The 17,865-nt window shown below is 40.8% G+C and overlaps 1 long non-coding RNA gene across 1 annotated transcript in view; it reads right to left on the bottom strand.

Annotated features, from left to right (window-relative positions):
* The window catches only part of LOC132492979 (uncharacterized), a 79,875-nt gene that overhangs the window by 48,239 nt on the left and 13,771 nt on the right, over nucleotides 1–17,865 (bottom strand). The window contains exon 3 of the long non-coding RNA XR_009532946.1: nucleotides 16,821–16,950. This is a non-coding gene — a long non-coding RNA (uncharacterized LOC132492979). The remainder of the gene's footprint in view (nucleotides 1–16,820; nucleotides 16,951–17,865) is intronic.

Here is a 17,865-nt window from a genome sequence, read left to right as displayed (position 1 = left end):
TGATCCTTTTGATGTGCTGTTGGATTCTGTTTGCTACTATTTTGTTGAGGATTTTTGCATCTGTGTTCATCAGTGATATTGGCCTGTAGTTTTCTTTCTTTGTCACATCTTTGTCTGGTTTTAGTATCAGGGTGATGGTGGCCTCGTAGAATGAGTTTGGGAGTGTTCCTCCCTCTGCTATATTTTGGAAGAGTTTGAGAAGGATGGGTGTTAGCTCTTCTCTAAATGTTTGATGGAATTCGCCTGTGAAGCCATCTGGTCCTGGGCTTTTGTTTGTTGGAAGATTTTTAATCACATTTTCAATTTCAGTGCTTGTAATTGGTCTGTTTATATTTTCTATTTCTTCCTGGTTCAGTATTGGAAGGTTGTGTTTTTCTAAGAATTTGTCCATTTCTTCCAGGTTGTCCATTTTATTGGCATAGAGTTGCTTGTAGTAATCTCTCATGATCCTTTGTATTTCTGCAGTGTCAGCTGTTACTTCTCCTTTTTCATTTCTAATTCAGTTGATTTGAGTCTTCTCCCTGTTTTTTTGGATGAGTCTGGCTAATGGTTTATCAATTTTGTCTTCTCAAAGAACCAGCTTTTAGTTTTATTGATCTTTGCTATTGTTTCCTTCATTTCTTTTTCATTTATTTCTGATCTGATCTTTATGATTTCTTTCCTTCTGCTAATGTTGGGGGTTTTTTGTTCTTCTTTCTCTAATTGCTTTAGGTGTAAGGTTAGGTTGTTTGAGATGTTTCTTCTTTCTTGAGGTAGGACTGTATTGCTATAAACTTTCCTCTTAGAACTGCTTTTGCTGCATCCCATAGGTTTTGGGTCATCATGTTTTCATTGTCATTTGTTTCTAGGTATTTTTCGAATTCCTCTTTGATTTCTTCAGTGATCACTTGGTTATTTAGTAGTGTATTCTTTAGCCTCAATGTGTTTCTATTTTTTACAGTTTTTTTTTTTTCCTGGAATTGATATCTAGTCTCATAGCGTTGTGGTCAGAAAAGATACTTGATACGATTTCAATTTTCTTAAATTTACCAGGGCTTGATTTGTGACCCAAAATATGATCTATCCTGGAGAATGTTCCATGAGCACTTGAGAAGAAAGTGTATTCTGTTCTTTTTGGATGGAACGGCCATTAATATCAATTAAGTCCATCTTGTTTAACGTGTCATTTAAAGCTTGTGTTTTCTTATTTATTTTCATTTTGGTTGATCTGTCCATTGGTGAAAGTGGGGTGTTAAAGTCCCCTAGTATGATTGTGTTATTGTCGATTTCCCCTTTTATGGCTGTTAGCATTTGCCTTATGTATTGAGGTACTCCTATGTTGGATGCATAAATATTTACAACTGTTATATCTTCTTCTTGGATTGCTCCCTTGATCATTATGTAGTGTCCTTCTTTGTCTCTTGTAATAGTCTCTATTTTAAAGTCTATTTTGTCTGATATGAGTATTGCTACTCCAGCATTCTTTTGATTTCCATTTGCATGGAATATCTTTTTCCATCCCCTCACTTTCAGTCTGTATGTGTCCCTAGGTCTGAAGTGGGTCTCTTGTAGACAGCATATATATGGGTCTTACTTTTGTATCCATTCAGCCAGTCTGTGTCTTTTGGTGGGAGCATTTAATCCATTTACATTTAAGGTAATTATCAATATGTATGTTCCTATTATCATTTTCTTAATTGTTTTGGGTTTTTATTGTAGGTCTTTTCCTTCTGTTGTGTTTCCTGCCCAGAGAAGTTCCTTTAGCATTTGTTTTAAAGATGGTTTGGTGGTGGTGAATTCTCTTAGCTTTTACTTGTCTGTAAAGGTTTTAATTTCTGTGTTGAATCTGAATGAGATCCTTGCTGAGCAGAGTAATCTTGGTTGTAGATTTTTCCCTTCCATCACTTTAAATATATCATGCCACTCCCTTCTGGCTTGCAGATTTTCTTCTGAAAGGTCAGCTGTTAACCTTATGGGGATTCCCTTGTATGTTATTTGTTGCTTTTCCCTTGCTGCTTTTAATATTTTTTCTTTGTATTTAATTTTTGATATCTTGATTAATATGTGACTTGGCGTGTTTCTCCTTGGATTTATCCTGTATGGGACTCTCTGCACTTCCTGGACTTGATTGACTATTTGCTTTCCCATATTATGGAAGTTTTCAACTATAATCTCTTCAAATATTTTCTCAGACCCTTTCTTTTTCTCTTCTTCTTCTGGGACCCCTATAATTCGAACACTGGTGCATTTAATGTTGCCCCAAAAGTCTCTGAGACTGTCCTCTATTCTTTTCATTCTTTTTTCTTTATTCTGCTCTGTGGTAGTTATTTCCACTATCTTAACTTCCAGGTCAGTTATCTGTTCTTCTGCCTCAGTTATTCTGCTATTGATTCCTTCCAGAGAATTTTTAATTTCATTTATTGTGTTGTTCATCGTTTGTTTGCTCTTTAGTTCTTCTAGATCCTTGTTAAACATTTCTTGTATTTTCTATTTATTTCCAAGATTTTGTATCATCTTTACTATCGTTACTCTGAGTTCTTTTTCAGGTAGACTCCCTATTTCTTCTTCATTTGTTTGGTTTGGTGGGTTTTTGCCTTTCTCCTTCATCTGCTGTGTGTTTCTCTGTCTTCTCATTTTGCTTAACTTACTGTGTTTGGGTCTCCTTTTCACAGGCTGCAAGTTCATAGTTCCCATTGTTTTTGGTGTCTGCCCCCAGTGGGTGAGGTTTGTTCAGTGGCTTGTGTAGGCTTCTGTTGGAAGGGACTGGTGCCTTTGTTCTGGTGGGTGGGGCTGGATATTGTCTTTCTGGTGGGCAGGGCCATGTCTGGTGGTGTGTTTTGGGGTGTCTGTGAAGTTATTATGATTTTAGGCAGCCTCTCTGCTAATGGATGGGGCTGTGTTCCTGTCTTGCTGGTTGTTTGGCATGGGCTATCCAGCACCAGAGCTTGCTGACCATTGGGTGGAGCTGGGTCTTAGCATTGAGACAGAGATCTCTGGGAGAGCTCTCGCCAATTGATACTACATGGGGCTGGGATTTCTCTGGTGGACCAGTGTCCTGAACTTGGCTCTCCCACATCAGAGGCTCAGGCCTGACACCAGGCTGGAGCACCAAGACCCTTTCAGCCATACAGCTCAGAAGAAAATTGAGAAAAAAGAAAGAAAAAAAATTTTTTTAATAATAAGCAAAAATATATATTAAAATAAAAATAATGATAAAAAAAGAAGAGAGCAACGAAACCAATAAACAAATCCACCAATGATAACAAGTGCTAAAAACTATACGAAGATAAACATAAAAATCAGAAACATGTCAGTTGCAGACAGCAAACCCCAAGTCTACAGTTGTTCCCAAAGTCCACCACCTCAATTTTGGGATCATTCATTGTCTATTCAGGTATTCCACAGATGCAGGTACATCAAGTTGACTGTAGGGGTTTAGTCTGCTGCTTCCAAGGCTGCTGGGAGAAATTTCCCTTTCTCTTCTTTGTTTGCACAGCTCCTGGGGTTCAGCTTTGGTTGAGGCCCCACCTCTGTGTGTAGGTCGCCCTCAGGTATCTGTTCCCATCCAGACAGGACGGGGTTAAAGCAGTGGCTGATTAGGGGGCTCTTGCTCATTCAGGCCTGGGGGGGAGGGAGGGGTACGGAAGTTATAATTGGAATGCAGAGTGAGCATGTAGCAGCAGAGGCCAGCGTGGCATTTCAACAGCCTGAGGCGCACCATGTGTTCTCCCAAGGAACTTGTCTCTGAATCATGGAACCCTGGCAGTGGCATGCTGCACAGGCTCCCAGGGGGGTGTGGATAGTGACCTGTGTTTGCACACAGGATTCTTGGTGGCTGCAGCAGCAGCGTTAGCATTTCATGCCCGTCTCTGGGGTCCGAGCCGATAGCCGCACTCATGCCCATCTCTGGAGCTCGTTCAGGTAGTGCTCTGCCTTCTTTTGCGAAGTCTGAGGTCTTCTGCCAGCGTTCAGTAGGTGTTCTGTAGGAGTTGTTCCACATGTATTTTTGACGTATTTGTGGGGAGGAAGGTGATCTCCACGTCTTACTCCTCCGCTGTATTGAAAGTCCCCCCTACTTTATTTTCTTGAAAATTTTCTTTGATATTATCACAGCAATTTATCAATTAAAGTAAATATAGTACAGAACTAATTCTAGAGGAAAAACAAACTGATGAATACCCAAATTACTCTATTGACTTTCATATGCTTTGTCATGTGTCCAAATTTATGATGGAAAAGCACTGACAGGAAATTTGACTTCTATAGAAAATAACAACAAAGGGCCTCCCTGGTGGCACAGTGGTTGAGAGTCCGCCTGCCAATGCAGGGGACATGGGTTCGAGCCCTGGTCTGGGAAGATCCCACATGCCACGGAGCGGTTAGGCCCGTGAGCCATGGCCGCTGAGTCTGCGCTTCCGGAGCCTGTGCTCCGCAATGGGAGAGGCCACAACAGTGAGAGGCCCACGTACCACAGAAAAAAAAAAAAAAAGAAAGAAAATAACAACAAAGAAATCACCCTGTAAACTTAAAATTTATAATACAACAGAGGGAATTCCCTGGCAGTCCAGTGTTTAGGACTCTGTGTTTTCACTGCCAAGGGTGTGGGTTCAATCCCTGGCTGGGGAACTAAGATCCCACAAGCCACGCAGTGTGGCCAAAGATAAAATAAAATGAAAGCAAAAATACAACAGAGAAAATGAGGGGTTTTGGTTAGAAAGCTTGGAAAAAAGCATAATTTAAAGCAGTATTCATTCCAGACACAATACACGGAGGGACCATGATGTTCCTTCAGCTGTTCTAGGGATGTTCATGTGATGCCCACAGCATGATGGGGAGGTCTGTAACCAGAGTCCAGCTCCACTGCTTACTACTTATGTGTCCTTGGTCAACTTATTTAGGCTCTCTAAGCCTCAGCTTCTTTCTTTTTAAAATGGAGATGTAGATAACACACATCATGAGATGGTGGTAAGATTTAAAAGATATATGGCGGGCCTCCCTGGTGGCGCAGTGGTTGAGAGTTCGCCTGCCGATGCAGGGGACACGGGTTTGTGCCCCGGTCCGGGAAGATCCCACATGCCGCAGAGCGGCTGGGCCCGTGAGCCATGGCCGCTGAGCCTGCGCATCTGGAGCCTGTGCTCCACAAAGGGGGAGGCCACAACAGTGAGAGGCCCGCATACCACAAAAAAAAAATATATATATATATATATATGACAAGTAAAGCAAGCACCTAACACCTTGCCTGGTAGGCAGTCCATGTTCAGTATGTGCTCGTTCCCTTATCTCTCCATTCCCTTCCCAGAAATCCACCATATAAAAGTGGATCTACCTTTGACTAAGTTAATCATCAGGTCATTATACAGTAATACCATTTGCCACTTATTGTCTGTTTACTAGGAAACTCAGTGCCTGGCACATGGTAGGCTCCCAGTAAAGATATGCTTAATGGTTGGATAGTTGGATAAATGGATGGATGGAGGGATGGATGGCTTAATTTCCATCTTCAGATTCCTAGAGGAAGAGATACTGTGTTTGTTCTATATATTACTAAAGAATACAATTGGGACCAGAAAACACAGTGGCAGTCCCTATTTATTTTTTGAGCAGAAAAATTGGACTTGGCTAAGCAACAATCTGGCTATTGGACAGGAGCCTTTGGGAAGAACAGAAGTGAAAAGGAGGCTTCTCTGAGCAAGACACATACTCTCTAGGTCTTTGGATGCTGCTGTAAAGAGCCACCCTCTTCATCCCTGGGTCTGAGAGGATAGCAGTCTGCCAGAGGTGTGTTGCTTCCCTCCTTCTTTCCCTGATGTTCTGAGGGTCAACAATGCTTAGGTCATAAGGGAGGGGTTGATGGGCAGGATAGCCCAGAGCAGTGGGGCTCCCACTGATGCCACCAACATCCTTGAGTAATCAATCTTGTGTGGAAGGCCTGACTCAGCCACACCAGGCCTCTCACATGCCCAGGCCCAGATGCAGTGCATGTGTTGTTTTCACTTAGTTGACTTGTAGTGAAAGCAAGAAGGAGGCAGAGCTTCACAAAATCAAGAAGAGCATTCTAACAAAGCTGTCCAAACATTGAAGAGGCTGCCTCAGAAACAGTGGGTTCCTCATCACCAGATCCTGGTCTGGAAGGAATGTTGCTATGGTTGTTGTTATGTTGGAGAGGGAATTCTAGCTTTAGGTTGATGATTGAGATGAGAAAAAGTCCTTCTAGCCTGAGATTTTGATTTCATTTGAGACACGCTATCAAAACTAGGCTTTCTACTGACACCTAGAGGCTTACTTATAAATATTATTACAAATCTGAGCCCAAGGAAAGCTCTATTCCTTCTTAGTTCAAATTTTCAACTCCATTTGGGCCTATAGGCTCTCCCCATCTCCAGATATTCCCAGGGGAGGAGTCTCAGAAAAAACTAAGTATTATGATCTTGCAATAGCACCATATCTTGACACAGCTACAGGACCAGGACAGAAACATAGTCAGAGGAAGGTCCTTGTCCTTCCCAGCCTCAAGGAGAAGGAAACAGGTCATATACATGACAAAATAAGTTACCATCTGAGGTGGACTCACCCAAACAGCTAATGTGGGTGATCAGTGCCATGAAAATTGAGTAAATAAAAAGATGGGGTGGAAGGGCTTTCAGGGAGGGTTTGAAACTAGAGCTGGTTCTAATGGAGAAATAACTCAGGAAGGTAAGGCAGGGTAGGAACAGATGGCAGTGAGTGTAGCTCAAGAGCCTAGGCTTTGGAGTCCAACCGAACTTTGTTAAATTCTTCCTTCTCCAGGACTTCCCTGGTGGTCCAGTGGTTACGACTTCGCCTTCTAATGTAGGGGGTGCAGGTTCGACCCCTGGTCGGGGAGCTAAGATCCCACATACCTCACAGCCCAAAAAGCAAAACAGAAGCAATACTGTAACAAATTCCATAAAGACTTTAAAAATGGTCCACATCAAAAAATCTTAAAAAAAAAATTCTTGCTTCTCCTCATTAGCCAGTATTGCAACTAGTCTCTTAGAGTCTCTGACATCAGGTTCCTTCTCTAACAGTGGGGATACTCATGCTTTCCCTGAAAGTTTGATGTATGGATTAGAGGTAACACATGTAATTTGGTTTGCTCAGTTTGGGCACATAATAAGCACTCCAATGGCAGCTTGTACTGCTGTGGATTTGACACAGGGATGGACCTGGTATGTTCAGGGAATATAACATGAGACAATTTGACTGGGACAGAGTGTTTGTGTAGAAGCATAAGAAGTGAGCCTGAGGCACGTTATGTGCTAGACAGAACCCAGGACTAGGAGTCAGGAGACCTCAGTTTGAGTTCTTGATCTCATTTCACCAGACAAGTCACTCTCACTTTCTCTGAGCCTTTCTTTCCCATCTGTAAAGTGAGATATTAGTCTAGAGAAGTATTTCTCTCCCTAGCTACATATTAGAATCATCTAGAATGCTTATAAAAATTCCAATGACCATGATGTACCCCAGACCAGCTGAGTCAGAACTTCTGGGGCTGGGACTCCAGACAGCAGACTTTAAAAAAAACAAACAGCTTTATTGAAGTATAATTGATATACCAAAAAAGTACATATTTAATGTATTCAATTTGATGAGTTTGGACATATGCATACACCATGATACCACCACCACACTAAAGGTAATAAACATGTCCATCACCTCCAAAAGTTTCCTTGTGTCCCATTATTTTGTGTGTGTGGTAAGAATGCTTAACATGAGATCTACCCTCTTAACATTTTAAAATGCACAACACTGTGCTGTTAACTGTGGGTACTATGTTGTACAATAGGTCACTAGAATTTATTCATCTAGCATAACTGAAACTTTTATTCATTGAACAACTCCTCATTTTCCCCTTCTCCCAGCCCCTGGCAACCACCATTCTATTCTCGGCTTCTATGAGTTTGACTATTCTAGATACCTCATATAAGGGGAATCATACAGTATTTGTCCTTATAATACTGGTTTATTTCACTTAGAATAATATCCTCCAGGTTCATCCATGTTGTCACAAATGGTAGGCTTTCCATTTTTTTAAGGCTGAATAATACTCCATTCTATGTATACACCACATTTTCATTGCCCATTCACCTGTTGATGAACATTTGGGTTGTTTTCATATCTTGGCTACTGTGAATAATGCTGCAATGAATATGAGAGTGCTAACATCTCCTCGACATCTTGATTTTAATTCTTCTGGATATATATCCAGAAGTGGAATTGCTGGATAATATGGTAGTTTTATTTTTAATTTTTTGAGAAATCTCCAAACTATTTCCATAGTAGCTGAATCATTTAAATTCCCAGCAACAGTGTACAAGGGTTTCGGTTTCTCCACATACTCACGAACACTAATCTTCTGGGTTTTTGTTTTCTTTTTTAAAGTTTTTGGCCATACCATGTGGCATGTGGAATCTTAGTTCCCCAACCAGTGATCAAGCCCGCATCCCCTGCATTGGGAGTGCAGAGCCTCAACCACTGGATGGCCAGGGAAGTCCCGTAATCTTTTGTTTGTTTGTTTTTCAATAGCCATCTTAACAGGTGTGAGGTGGTATCTCATTGTGGTTTTGATTTGCATTTCCCTGATGGTTAGTGATGTTGAGCAGCTTTTCATATACCTGGTGGCCATATATATCTCTTCTTTGGAGAAATATATTTTTTAAGTCTTGTCCCATTTTTCAATCAGGTTATTTGTTTTTCTGCTACCAAGTTGTAGGAGTTTCTTGTGCATTTGGGATATTAACCCTTTAAGAGATAAATGGTTTGCAAATATTTTCACATTCCATAGATTGCCTTTTCACTCTTGTGATTGTTCCCTTTACCTTAAAGAAGTTTTTAAATTTGATGCAGTCCCTACTTTCTCACCCCATGCACAAAAATAATTCAAAATGGATTAAAGACATAAATGTAAGACCTGAAACCATAAAACTTCTAGAAGAAAACATAGGAGGTATGCTCTGTGACATCAGTCTTAGTAATATCTTTTTGGATATGTCTCTTCAGGTAAGGGAAACAAAAAATAAACAAATGTGAATACATCAAACTGAAAAGCTTTTGTGCAACAAAGGAAACTATAAACAAAACAAAAAGCAGCCTACTGAATGGGAGAATATATTTGCAAATGATTTATCTGATAAAGGGTTAATATCCAAAATATGCAAACAACTCATACAACTCAACATCGAAAAAACAAACAACCTGCTTAAAAAATGGGCAGAGAACTTGAATAGGAATTTTTCCAAAGAAGACATAAAGATGGCCAACAGGCACATTAAAACATCACAAATCATCAGGGAATTGCAAATCAAAACCACAATAAAATATCACCTCACACCTGTCAGAATGGTAATATCTGTTATCAAAAAGACAACAAATAACAAGTGTTGGTGAGGATGTGGAGAAAAGGGAACACTCGTGCACTGTTGATGGGAATGTAAATTGGTACAGCCTCTATGGGAAACATTATGGAGGTTCCTCAAAAAATTAAAAATAGAAGTACCATATAATCCAGCAATTCCACTTCTGGGTGTATATCTGAAGAAAATGAAAACACTGATCTGAAAAGATATATGCTCCCATATGTTCACTGCAGCATTATTTACAATAGCCAAGATATGGAAGCAAACCTAAGTGCCCATCAGTAGATGAACAGATAAAGATACAGTGGAATATTACTCAGCTATAAAAAAGAATGAAATCTTACCATCTGTGACAACATGGATGGACCCAGAGCCTAAGTGAAATAAGTCAGAGAAAGACAAATATTGGACTTCCCTTGTGGTACAGTGGTTAAGAATCCGCCTGCCAATGCAGTGGACATGGGTTCAATCCCTGGTCCAGAAAGATCTGACATGCCGCAGAGCAACTAAGCCTGTGTGCCACAACTACTGAGCCTGCACTCTAGAGCCCACAAGCCACAGCTACTGAGCCTGCGTGCTGCAACTACTGAAGCCTGCATGCCTAGAGCCCATGTTCCGTGATGAGAAGCAAACACGATGAGAAGCCCATGCACCACAACAAAGAGTAGCCCCCACTTGCTGCAACTAGAGAAAGCCCACATGCAGCTATGAAGACCTAATGCAGCCAAAAATAATTTTTTTAAAAATTAAAAAAAAGAAAGACAAATACTCTATGATTTCATTTATATGTAGAATCTAAAAAACAAAACAAATAAACAAACAGAACAAAACAGAAACATACTAATAGATACAGAGGACAAACAGGTGGTTGCCAGAGGGGAGAGGCAAGGGAGAGGAGAGAAATAGGTGAGAGAGATTAAGAGGTACAGCTTCCAGTTACAAAATAAATTAGTCAGAGGTATGAAATGTAAAGCCTGGGGAATATAGTCAATAATTATGTAATATCTTTGAATGGTGACAGATCATAACTAGACTCCTTGGTGATTGTTTTAAAATGGAGAGAGGGAGTTCCCTGGTGGTGCAGTGCTTAAGAATCTGCCTACCAATGCAGGGGACACGGGTTCAATCCCTGGTCTGGGAAGATCCCACATGTCACAGGGCAACTAAGCCTGTGCACCTCAACTACTGAGTCTGTGCTCTAGAGCCCGCAAGCCACAACTACTGAAGCCTGCATGCCCTAGAGCCTGTGTGCTGCAACTACTGAAGCCCACGTGCCTAGAACCCCTGCTCCACAACAAAAGAAGCCACCGCAATAATAAGGTCACACACTGCAACGAAGAGTAGCCCCCGCTCGCTGCAACTAAAGAAAGCCTGCATGCAGCAATGAAGACCCAACGCAGGCAATAAGTAAGTAAGTAAATAAATAAATTAATTAATTAATTAATTAAATTGATAGAAATATTGAATCACTATATTGTATGCCAGGAACTAACATAGTGTTGTAGTTCAATTATACTTCAAAAACAAACAAATAAATTTATAGAAAAAGAGATCAGATTTGTGGTAACCAGAAGTGGGGGTTGGGGAGAGGGGACTTGGATGAAGGTAGTCAAAAGGACCAAACTTCCAGTTATAAGATAAATATGTACTAGGGATTTAATGTACAACATGATAAATATAATTAACACTGCTGTATGTTATGTATGAAAGTTGTTAAGAGAGTAAATCCTAAGAGTTCTCATCACAAAGAAAAAATATTTTTCTCTTTTTCTTTTATTTTGTATGTATATGAGATGATGGATGTTCACTAAACTCACTGTGGTAATCATTTCATGATGTATGTAAATCATATCATTATGCTGTACACCTTAAACTTTTACAGTGCTGTAAGTCCATTATATCTCAATAAAGCAGGAAGAAAATAAAAAGAAATTGAAGATGACAAATGGAAAGATATACTGCTCTCACAGATTGGAAGAATTAATATTGTTAAAATTGCCATACTCCCCCAAACAATCCACAGATTCAATGCAATCCATATCAAAATACCAATAACATTTTTCACAGAACTAGAACAAATAGTTCTAAAATTTGTATGGAAACAAAAAAGACTATGAGTAGCTAAAACAATCTTGAGAAAGAGGAACAAAGCTGGAGGTATCACACATCCTGATTTCAAACAATACTACAAAGCTACAGTAATCAAAACAGTATGGTACTGGCACAAAAACACCTAGATCAATGGAACAGAAGAGAGAGCCCAAAAGTAAACCCACACTTATATGGGCAACTGATCTACAACAAAGGAGGCAAGAATATACAATGGGGAAAAGACAGCCTCTTTAATAAATGGTATTCGGAAAACAGCTATCTGCAAAAGAGTCAAATTGTGCTACTTTCTCACACCATATACGAAAATAAACTCAAAATGGATTAGAAACCGAAAATGTAAGGGCTGAAGACATAAAACTCCTAGAAGAAAACAGGCAGTATGATCTTTGATATCGATCTTAGAAATATTTTTTTAGATATGTCTCCTCATGGAAGGGAAATAAGAGAAAAAATTAATAAATAAGACTATGTTAAAATCTTTTCACAGCAAAGGAAACTATTAGTAAAACCAAAGGCAGACTACTGAATAGAAGAAGATATTTGCAAATGATATATCTGATAAGTGGTTAATATCCAAAATATACAAATAACTCATATAACTCAACATCAAAAAAACCAAAAACCTGGGCTTCCCTGGTGGTGCAGTGGTTGAGAGTCCACCTGCCGATGCAGGGGACACGGGTTCGTACCCCGGTCCAGGAATATCCCACATACTGCGGAGCGGCTGGGCCTGTGAGCCATGGCTGCTGAGCCTGTGCGTCCAGAGCCTGTGCTCCGCAACGGGAGAGGCCACAACAGTGAGAGGCCCGTGTACCAAAAAAAAAAAAAAAAACACCTGATTTTAAAAATGGGTAGAGGGGCTTCCCTGGTGGTGCAGTGGTTGAGAGTCTGCCTGCCAATGTGGGGGACACGGGTTCGTGCCCCGGTCCGGGAAGATCCCATGTGCTGCAGAGCGGCTGGGCCCGTGAGCCATGGCCACTGAGCCTGCGTGTCCGGAGCCTGTGCTCTGCAATGGGAGAGGCCACAACCGTGAGAGGCCCGCATGCAGCAAAAAAAAAAAAAAAAAAAAAAAAAAAAATGGGTAGAGGACCTGAACAGACATATTGCTAAAGAAGACATACAAATGGCCAACAGGTAAACGATACTCAACATCACAAATCATCAGGGAAATGCAAATCAAAACCACAGTGAGGGACTCCCCTGGTGGTCCAGTGGTAAAGAATCCGCCTTACAATGCAGGGGACGCGGGTTCGATCCCTGGTCAGGGAACGAAGATCCCACATGCTGCAGGGCAACTAAGCCCAAGCGCCACAACTACTGAGCTCGCAAGCCTCAACTAGAGAGCCTGCATGCCACAAACTACAGAGCCCACGCACCCAGGAGCCTGTGCTCCACAACTAGAGAGAAGCCTGCGTGCTGCAAAGAAGAGCCTGCGCACCACAGTGAAAAGATCCCTCATGCCTCAACAAAGATCCTAAGTGCTACAACTAAGACCCAACGCAGCCAAAAATAATTAAAAAGAAAGAAAACACACACAATGAAATATCACCTCACACCTGTCAGAATGGCAATATCTGTTATCAAAGAGACAACAAATAAGTGTTGGTGAGGATGTGAAGAAAAGGGAACCCTTGTGCACTGTTGGTGGGAATGTAAACTGGTGTACCCACTATGTAAAACAGTATGGAGGTTCCTCAAAAAATTGAAAATAGAACTATGATACAATCCAGCAATCCCATTTCTTGGTATTTATCCAAAGAATATGAAAACACTAATTTGAAAAGATATATGTACTCGTATGTTCATTGCTGCACTATTTACAATAGCCAAGTATGAAAGCAAACTGAGTGCCTGATGATGGATGAATGAATAAAGAAGATGTGGAATATATATACAATGGGATACTACTCAGCCATTAAAAAGAGAAATCTTACCATATGGGACAACTTGGATGGATCTACAGGGTATTATGCTAAGTGAAATAAGTCAGACAAAGACAAATACTGTATGATTTTATTTGTATGTGGAATCTAAAAACCAAAACAAATGAACAAACATAACAAAACAGAAACAGACTCATAGATACAGAGAAGAAACAGGCAGTTGCCAGAGGGGAGGGAGGTAGGGAGATGTGTGAAAGAGGTGAAGGAGATTAAGAGGTATAAACTTCCAGTTACAAAAAGAATGAGTCAGGCCTCCCTGGTGGCGCAGTGGTTGAGAGTCCGCCTGCCGATGCAAGGGATACGGGTTCGTGCCCCGGTCTGGGAGGATCCCATATGCCGCGGAGCGGCTGGGCCCGTGAGCCATGGCCGCTGGGCCTGCGCATCCGGAGCCTGTGCTCCGCAACGGGAGAGGCCACAACAGTGAGAGGCCCACATACCGCAAAAAGAAAAAAAAAAAAAAAAAAGAATGAGTCACAGGGATGAAATGTAGTGTGGGGAATATGATCGATAATTATGTGATATCTTTGTATGGTGAGAGATTGTAACTACACTTATTGTGGTGATCATTTTGTAATGTATAGAAATAGCAAATCACTACATGTGTGCCAGGAACTAACATAGTGGTGTAGGTCAATTATACTTCAAAAGCAAACAAACAAACTCTTAGAAAAAGAGATCAGATTTGTGGTTACCAGAGGTGGGGATGTGAGGAGGGGGAACTGGATGAAGGTGGTCAAAAGGTACAAGCTTCCAGTTATAAGATAATTACTAGATATGTAATGTACAACACGATTAATATAATGAACACTGCTGTATATTATGTATGAAAGTTGTTAAGAGAGTAAATCCTAAGAGTTGTTGTAACCAAGCAGGACCCTATGGAGCCTTGCTGGGGGCAGAGCCCTCCCCCATATCCTCTGCTTTAGCTCCTCTCAGAAATACCTAGATAACAGTATCTGATGCATGTTTCCTGAGTTGTTTCACAGATGTGAAAACCCCCCACCAAATGGAAGGTGTTAACTACTTGATGACCATGAGCACATAGCCCTCAGGCTTAAGGATTGATAATGTTAACCCCTGTGCCACCACCCTGTTACCTCACCATCACCCAATCAGAATTGTGCAGGAGCTGATCACATACTCTAGGACACCCTTCCCTCACCTTGCCCTTAAAAATGCTTTGCTGAAACCCTTCGGGGAGTTTGGGGTTTTTTGAGCTCAAGCCACCTGTTCTTGTATTGGCACCTTTACAATAAAGCTGCACTTTCCTTCACCACAACCCGATGTCAGTAGATTGGAGACTGGCTTTACTGCACATGGGTGAGCAGACCCGAGTTTGGCTCAGTAACATTCTCATCATACGGGAAAAAACTTTTTTTTTCTTTTATTTTGTATTCCTATGAGATGATGGATGCTCACTAAATTTATTGTGGCAATCATTTCATGATGTATGGAAGTCAAATCATTATGCTGTACACGTTAAACTTATACAGTGTTATATGTCAATTATATCCCAATAAAACTAGAAGAAAAAATATTTTTAAAAATTATGTGCAGGGCTTCCCTGGTGGCACAGTGTTTGAGAGTGAGCCTACCAATGCAGGGGACACGGGTTCGTGCTCTGGTCTGGGAAGATCCCACATGCTGCGGAGCAGCTGGGCCCGTGAGCCATGGCCGCTGAGCCTGCGCATCCGGAGCCTGTGCTCCGCAACCGGAGAGGCCACAACAGTGAGAGGCCCGCATACCGCAAAACAAAAACAAACAAACAAAATTATGTGCAATCATAGATAAATGTATTATAGCCATTAGCTATGATTGTATTAGGGTAATACTAGTTCTACAATAGGTAGGTAGGTAGATAGATAGGTAGATAGATAGGTAGATATTATATAATGGCTACTATTTATTGAGTGGTAAGTGTCAGGCACTTTACCAAGAGCTCTTTATGTGCTATTTAGTATTCACAATGAACTTAAGAGGTAGGGAATTTACCGATGAAGAAATTGCACAATACCATGTAGGTGGGAGATAGCATTTTAACACATCCCTCTGACGTGCCAGTGGAAACTTGACCACTACATTCTACCATGTCGCATAACCCCACACATCATTGGAAATGGTTTCTTTTATCCTGCTCACTTGGAGGCAAATATCAAGATCCCAATGCCCATCAATGGATGTATTTCTGGGAACTTAGGGACTTTTACACTATTTCTCAACAAGTATTTCTGGTTAAGATAGGTCAATTTCTAAATATCATCTATAATTGATATATTACTTTTTATTCAATATTTTTATACTGAAACAGTTGGCCCCAGGAGCAGGAGAGGCCCCCAAACCAATGAGTAAGACGCTGACACCTTGTGGCCTTTTTTATAAGGCCAGGTGTGCAATCCAACACTGAGGATTGATTGCCCAGGATAAAATTCTAACCATGCCGGCCACTTTGCCATCCTTCTGTTGTCTTCCTACCTGTAACATCATTTTGTTTCTCCAAATATAATATTAGGAATGAATCAACACAGCAACATAAGAAAATAATAAGAACTGAAGACAAAATAATAAAGTTATCCTCTCCTACTATTTACTAGTAGCATATCACCTTTATCAAGTTACTCAACTTTTCTGGGCTTGAAATTTTCTTATCTGCAAGATGGGGACAATAACACTCATCTTGTAGTACTGCTTTAAAACAAAATTAAAATATAAATGTAAAGATCCTGGCAAATTGTGGCCATGTGACAAATATTAGTTCCTTACTCCCTCCCCCTCTTTCCTAATCCTTCTTCCTTTCCTTGATTTCTAAGTCCTTCCCACTTAAGATATCCTAGTCTTCTGTTTTCTGTTCACTTTCCTAAGTATTTTCTCCATTGTTCTTTCTGTTTCTGACTCCACCCTATCCCCACCCCCTCACACACACAGAACAGTGTCCGTTAGTTAACCCTTACTTGGGTAAGGTACGCTCGGTAATCCTCTCTATATTATCCAGCTAATCATCCCAAAACATCCCCCACTGGGTTTCACTGAGCAGTTTTCCCATTACTAACAGCATTTTATGATCCTGAGTCTGGTACCCTCAGATTCTGCTTGTCCCTTACCTCTGACTCTTTCAATCCAACCCTGGGAGACCTGACACACACACCTCAACTCCCTCCTGACCTCACTCAGACCACGCTCCCTCTCTCATTACTCACTCTGCTCTGCTCACTGGCCTCCTTCCATTTGCTGCTCCTTTTGGCTGAAAGGCTGTCCTGGATATTCACATGGTTTAATCCCCCACTTCTATAAATTCCTGCTCAAATATCACCTTATCAGAGACAACTTCCTTGACATTCTGTATAACTATATAAAATAGCATGAACACACAAAACCCCAGTTTCCATCCCCTTTACCCTACTTAGTTTTATAGTACCTCTTACCACCCATAATATGGGTGCTGCACTAGAGCAAAGGTAAATGAGTTGGTAGCTCCTTAAAGCGTTCTTCTGTGGGAGGCCAAGGTTCACTTTGTGGGGCACTGGGTCCTCAGTAGTGGATTATTCCTGGAAACATTAATTATTACATATGTTAGCTGATGATAACACGTAAGATAAAGCTACAGAAACTCACTTTGCATTCTTGCTGCTGCCACTCCTAAGCACTTAGTCTACCTTCCCCTCCATACATCTTAGAATGTCTGCTTCTTCTGGTTTCATCCAATTTTGGCATTTATCATTTAGGGTAGGAATTCTAAAGCCAGAATTCATGAAAGGGCTTCAAAGCATCCATGAACAACTTGAAATTATTGGTAAGTTTGGGGGATATATTTGTTTTCTGGGGCAAGATTGAAAAGATTCAAGGGGTCTATGACTCCCTCAAAAAAAAAAGATTAAAAATCATAGTCTTAGGAATGACAGCACAATATTCCCCTAACTTAATACACATAATATTTAATCATTCTTGAGTATTATCCTCTCTTTCTCAATAGCCAAACACCAAGAGCAATGGGATAGTATCTACTCATTGCTAGCAGACTGGCTGGCACCTGATCCTCAATAAATACTTATTGAATGAATGAAGACTCCATGGTGGTAAGAGCTTATTAATTAGTCATTCTGTCCATAATCTTCATTGAGCAAGACTTGTTCTGGGGTAGAGGGTGTCTTGATAGATCCAGTTAGATTATTCACCATCTACAGATAAGGGAAGAATTAATCCTACTGAAAAACACAAATCTCACTTTTAACAGGGAAGAGCCAGTCACAATACACTCTGTAAGAGAAGTTGATTAAAGATGAAATAGCTAGTTGAGCCTCAGAAAGGGAACCGTGAATGGGAAGTTAGGTGGAGTGAAATTCAGAAAGAGGTAGCTCCCATAACCAGAATTCAAAGAGTTTATAATCCTGGCAAGAATCAGGCTTGTCCAGTTAAATCCAATACTAGAAATTTAGGCATATGTTCAAACCACCCATCCCATC

Source organism: Mesoplodon densirostris, chromosome 7, assembly GCF_025265405.1.
Source record: "Mesoplodon densirostris isolate mMesDen1 chromosome 7, mMesDen1 primary haplotype, whole genome shotgun sequence".
Taxonomy (NCBI): domain Eukaryota; kingdom Metazoa; phylum Chordata; class Mammalia; order Artiodactyla; family Ziphiidae; genus Mesoplodon; species Mesoplodon densirostris.
Note: the sequence above shows the minus strand (reverse complement) of the source record. Positions and strands in the feature narration are given on the sequence as shown.